This window comes from Triticum urartu, chromosome 3, assembly GCF_003073215.2.
Source record: "Triticum urartu cultivar G1812 chromosome 3, Tu2.1, whole genome shotgun sequence".
Classification (NCBI taxonomy): Eukaryota; Viridiplantae; Streptophyta; class Magnoliopsida; order Poales; family Poaceae; genus Triticum; species Triticum urartu.
In genome coordinates, this window is record NC_053024.1 from 256,614,925 (window position 1) to 256,620,306 (window position 5,382).

General features: G+C 43.6%; 1 long non-coding RNA gene across 10 annotated transcripts; it reads right to left on the bottom strand.

Annotated features, from left to right (window-relative positions):
• Positions 1 to 1,003: 1,003 nt before the first annotated feature.
• LOC125543774 lies at positions 1,004 to 4,407 on the bottom strand. Of its 10 annotated transcripts, XR_007298755.1 has the most exons (6): positions 3,989 to 4,407; positions 3,354 to 3,866; positions 3,170 to 3,266; positions 2,165 to 2,413; positions 1,961 to 2,048; positions 1,004 to 1,230 (listed from the first exon to the last, which is right to left on the bottom strand). It is a non-coding gene; the product is annotated as an uncharacterized LOC125543774 (long non-coding RNA). The 10 variants fall into 10 exon arrangements; XR_007298748.1 differs by having other exon boundaries at positions 2,165 to 3,266; positions 3,640 to 3,866; XR_007298752.1 differs by lacking the exon at positions 2,165 to 2,413 and having other exon boundaries at positions 1,961 to 1,999.
• Between the last annotated feature and the right edge of the window lie 975 nt (positions 4,408 to 5,382).

Sequence of the window (5,382 nt, forward strand, 5' to 3'; positions counted from 1 at the left end):
GTGCGGCACGCCTCCTGCTTTCGGCGGGCGTGGCTCGAGGAAGGAGCCCCCTTTTGGGGTGTTGGGGGCGGCGTGGTCTGGATCTTGCTGGAGGCCGGAGCGGGGTCTCGTGCAGGGCAGCTCCAGTGGGCACGCGCGGTCGCGGCGGGCGGCTCGGCGTGCCTGCTCCTTCCCTGCTGGGCCCTGAGCTGCAGCAGTGGCATGGATGGCGGCCAGGTGATGGTGTGGCCAGCCCATGCCTATGGGTGCAGTGGATCTGGGCGGCGCTGGAGGTCTGAAGCTGGAGAAGTGTTCCTTCGACCGTGCAGGTGCTGGTTGGTGGTACGCGTGCTCTCGGCCGTGTGAGGGTCGGTGTTCCGCGGCGGTTTGATCACGTTGGCGAGGTGTTGCGGCAGCGGCGGTGTGACCCCAATAGTTGGGCCTAATCTGTTGACAGAGGGTGGAGGTGGCAACGGTTCGGATGAAAATCATGCTCGTCTTCGGTCGGAGCTGGCAGCGACGACGCCCGTGGGTGTCGTTTCCCTCCTTGGAGGCGTCGCCGTGGTGTGTCGGCATCTCCCTTTCTTGATCGGGTTGTGGTCTTCGGGCGAAAGCCTTTGGTCCGTTGCAGGACCAACGATGGCGGCGGTGTGGCATCGTTCCTCTGTTGAGAGCATCGCAGGTGAAGACTTGGCTTGGGTACTGTTTGTGGTTCTTTGGTGCTTGCCGTTGTTCGAGCTGATCTTCATGGGCGCTATGCACGCAGCCACCGGCGTATCCAAGACAATGGCTTTCATGGGTCCAACCGAGTCCTGCTATCCACTCGCCGTCTCCTCTTAGGCATCCAAGGGTGGGTAGTGCGTTGGCAAGGAGTTTCCGGTTAGAGCTATTGCTTCGAGAAGGCCGGCATTTGTTGTGACGCGGCTAGATGATTGGTCTAGGACAGGCATTTTGTGTTGTGTTTGTATTTGTCGCGATGGAGTGTGGAGTTCGAGCTACACTTGCTGTTCGCAACAAGTTGTAGTTTCTTGTACAATATTTCTGCCTTCTATAAAAATATGGTACGCCTAGGCGTACTCTCGAAAAAAACATATGAAGACTTCCCTCATAATTTAGCATCTGTAGTTTCTAGACATTTGAGCAGTACAAGATGAAACAACCACAAAGAGTAAAGCCTATAAGTTCTGCGTGAGCTCACGGCATATGGTTAAGGCAAGGTATCTTGACGAATCTTACAGGAACATTTTCAACCTGGACAGGAAAAACCAAATGTCAAGTCATGTAGTATTAGAAAACATTATACCCATTACATTTATTATGATACTCAGAATCTACAAAAGTGCACCACCCCAACTTTTAGAAGAAAAATGGCTACATCATCAAGAAAATTTATCGACAAATTTCCCATCAAGGCATCAAGTGAATATTCGATTTAATAAGAAGCTAAAAAATGTCCGCAGTTTCAAGCCTGGGCACATGAATTAAGCACATCTAGTTGCCCTTCCTAGAAAGCATGACAACAGTTTCAGGTCTGGACAAATAATTAAACCCATAATGGCATGGTGAGATTGTCTCTGATATTAAGTTTAGTTTTCTGAAAGTGAAGACTCATCGAATTCTGTTTGAAAACACTACACATAAGACAAAATGGGAACAACGTTCAAGAAAAAGGAAGTGTCATCCACAACCTGTATGAATTTTTGACATCATAGGATCTAGTATTTTTGTATGAGCAGACAAAGGAAACTAGTACAGCAAATAAAATTCAAACGTTCTTCCAGCATTAACTAACAATTATAGAAACTAAAATGTTTGGTGTTAGGCTTAACTCAAAAGAACATACAGAGCTTTCTTACATGCATATATCATGATATTCAGGTGTGAGCTTCTGAGATGTCAAAGGAAATACAAGGACATTTTCAATGCTACTTTATATAGAGAGAAAAAGACAAGTCGGACACAAGAGAACCGTACAAAATACCTCTTTCACCAATCAGATCATAAAGTAGTATCATGATTCCTGAAGAACACACACCAACATGCAAATTAGATTGCAAGTAAAGATCAACCTGTAACCATTGCAGTGCTAGATACAGAAAATTAATCAAGAAATTCCAATGTTTAGTAGATACAACTCTACTGCAGATTAAAAGTTTACTTCTCAAATAATGATATAGATCTGTACCGAAGTGTAGTATCTTCGACCTTCAAATCTTACAACATTGTAAGAGCAGTATACTGTAAGTTTAAAAGCTAAATCATGTCCAGACTTTCATCTTACAACACCGTTATGTATGGCCTTGTTAGAGTGTAAGAACTAGACAAGACATTCAGGATGTTTTGTCAGATGGAAATGGTACGGCCTTGCTCCAGTTTACGCAGCAATACAATAGTCTTCCCAATTTTGTGAAAAAATGAATTAATGAGGAAAGCTCTGCAGAATGTACAATAAAATAAACTAAATAACCATCATAAATTCACATTGTTGGCTGCTATACACTATCAGTTGAAGACAACAGACAAGAGCTCAAAATGTCACCGAAGGCCGCTTATCTAGTCCACTATAATTAGAATCCACCATTATAAGTTGGTACAATTTATATTAAAACTTTGACATCTTTGTACTGGAGCTTGTTAATTGTAAAGCTCTTATCATTATTAAGCAAAGAACACGAGCTTGTTATTTGATTATAATTTGACATATTGTATACGAGCTTGTTGTTTATACTTTGATATCTAGTTAAGCAAAGAACAGCAAACACTTCGACATATAGTTTATTCACGTGAGATCCAACACCATGAAACTAAGTTGTTAAATAATCATATCATTTGCGCAAGGCCTATAAACGAAGACCTTAATTAAGTAGGACATGAACCAGAATGATCAGAATATCTACACACATACGTTTTGACTAGTACAGAATTAGCAAATATCCCAATTTCCTTCCATTCACAAGACTTCGAGATAGCTACTCAGTTTGTCTCGATGGTGTCCCCTTTTATTTCATCATTCTTTTCTGGAAAACCTTATAAGTGGTTAGCTACTCAGTCTGTCTCAATGGTGTTAACTATGTATGCAGTTTAAGTTCAATCAAAATGGAACCTGAGAGTGGCCCTGTTTTTCTAAAATGAACCAAAACAATGGGGCTTTAGAACAACAGAAAATAACATACTTTACATATATTATTACCTTAATTTAGGTTCAGTTTAAATGTCCCGATGCACCAATTTCTCCTTTGGATTGAAGATCTAACACAAGGTTACCTTTCTTGTATTGACATCTGAAACTGAAAACAATTTAACACATCAATATGCCTTGTTGAACATTTATCTAGTTGCATTAAGCCTAGCACATTAAGGATAAATTTCTATACTTCATATGTGTGCGACTCTCCTGTTCCTAAAAAAACTCCCATGTCAGGATAATCTTCCTAGTACAACAGCTTGCTGCATTCCTTTGAAAGATTAAATACCAACCATCATTATGAAGTTTCAGAGATGAACACAAAATCCTTAATTTGGTTTGTTATAAACTATAACCGAAGGATATAAGCATAAACACAGCAGTCAGTTAGCATATGCTAAATAATAACGGGAGAGGGATAAGTGATATTCAGATTCTTCCATGCTTGTCAAATTTGAAGGGATAAGTGAATGTACCAAAGACTGTAATTCGTACAGTAGGAATGTCAACTGAAAACAGAAATAGATGAGTATGGCAGGTAGGAATCATCAATTTTATCCTTCCCTAGATCACAGGAAGCAAATATTAGTTGGGCTCATATAACCAGCAACATGGAGAGACAACATAACCCTTACGATTGCTCAACCATGGGAGGCGGAACCTTGCTCAATTTTCCTTCGCATCTACGAGTCGCTTGGGGATCCTGCAAGCCGAGAATACAATGTTGGTAGCCATGTGCTACAGCGAGGGCGGATGGGAAAGAGGCCAAGACTGCTGTACGGGGAGGTAAGATAGCCAAATCAAAACTAAACCTAACTGGATTACCTCGTTTCATGCCAGATCTGGTGGAAGTTAGACGTCATCCTTGTGGACATCCTCACTCGAACAGATCCTTCCGCTGAAACACTTGAGCAACTCGAGCCTAGAGGAGCCTGGCGGAGGACCGTGTAGGAGGCTTGGCTGCTTGGGCGTTGCTGGAGGTCCGGCAATTGGTGGTCGGGGCGGCGGAGGGTGCTCGGCGGCATGGTCCGGGAGGAGTTGCAGTGGTGTGGCGGACGGTGGTCGGCGCGTGGTCGGGGAGGAAGCTGGCACTGGAGTGTGGCGAAGGGTGGTTGGCAGCCGCGTAGGGTGGGGGCGGCGGCGTGTGCTCGGGGAGGAGGCTAGGTTAGGGTGGTCAATTTGGGGATTTTGGTCTGAGTTGGAGTTTGGGGATTTTGCTTATTTGGAGCGAAAAGTTCCGCATCTCGCGCGCTCCCCCGTGTTATCCCGCGCCAATACGTATTATATTGGTTTGGCCCCACAAGTAGTCCCCAGCAGATAATATGCCATTATTTAGGTGTGCCGACAGATATTGTATCCTTGGAAATGGGTATTTGTGCCGGTAGTTTGAATGCCCTTATTGTTTGAGTTCTATCGGCAGTTTATTTGTCATTGGATACTTCTGCCGGTAGTAGAATAATCCCCGGCAGATGATTTGCCTCTATGATGGTACTTCTCCCGACAGTTAATTGCCCCCAATCAAGGGTTGTGGTGTAGTGAATCAAGAACAACAAGTAATCAAAGCAAACAATCATAGTATGGCTGGCTGATGCAAACAAGCAATTGAATAGATGTGTGAGCAAATCTTACATATCAAGAAAAAAAAGCAAAGAAGGAGGCTTAAAGACCATCACTTGACTGACCAGATTTAAGGGCCATTTAAACATCATGTGCAACATATGAACTAACATAAACATTGCATATTCCATATTCTACAATGGAATGCACATGTATTAGGTTATGCCATGTATGATGATGCCTAAATGTACACTATAGCAGGCAGGAGTGATTCATCATTGCACGCATAATTGAATTGCAGGTTAAGGGCCAGTTCTATTCCGCCTTTTCAGGGCTTATTGTCAAAATAAGCCATAAAAGATGTAAAGAAGTCATTTTGAGTTATGGGCTTAGGATTAACTAATTTCGCTTTGGAGGAGGGTGTTTCGGGTAGAACCTCACTAAAAATTGAAGGGAAGGGGAATAGTGAAATGACTCTGTTGTCTGCCTATATTACACTCAAAATACAACTGCTGACACTCGCGTCACACCTTACCCTGAAGTAAAAACAAACACGCAAGCGTTCATTGCCCTGCCCGCTTGCATCTCCTCTCCCCTTTCCCTCTACCTCAATCCCCTGCCTGCAGCACTAGGGTTCCTCCAGCGAGCCGTCGCCACTGGTC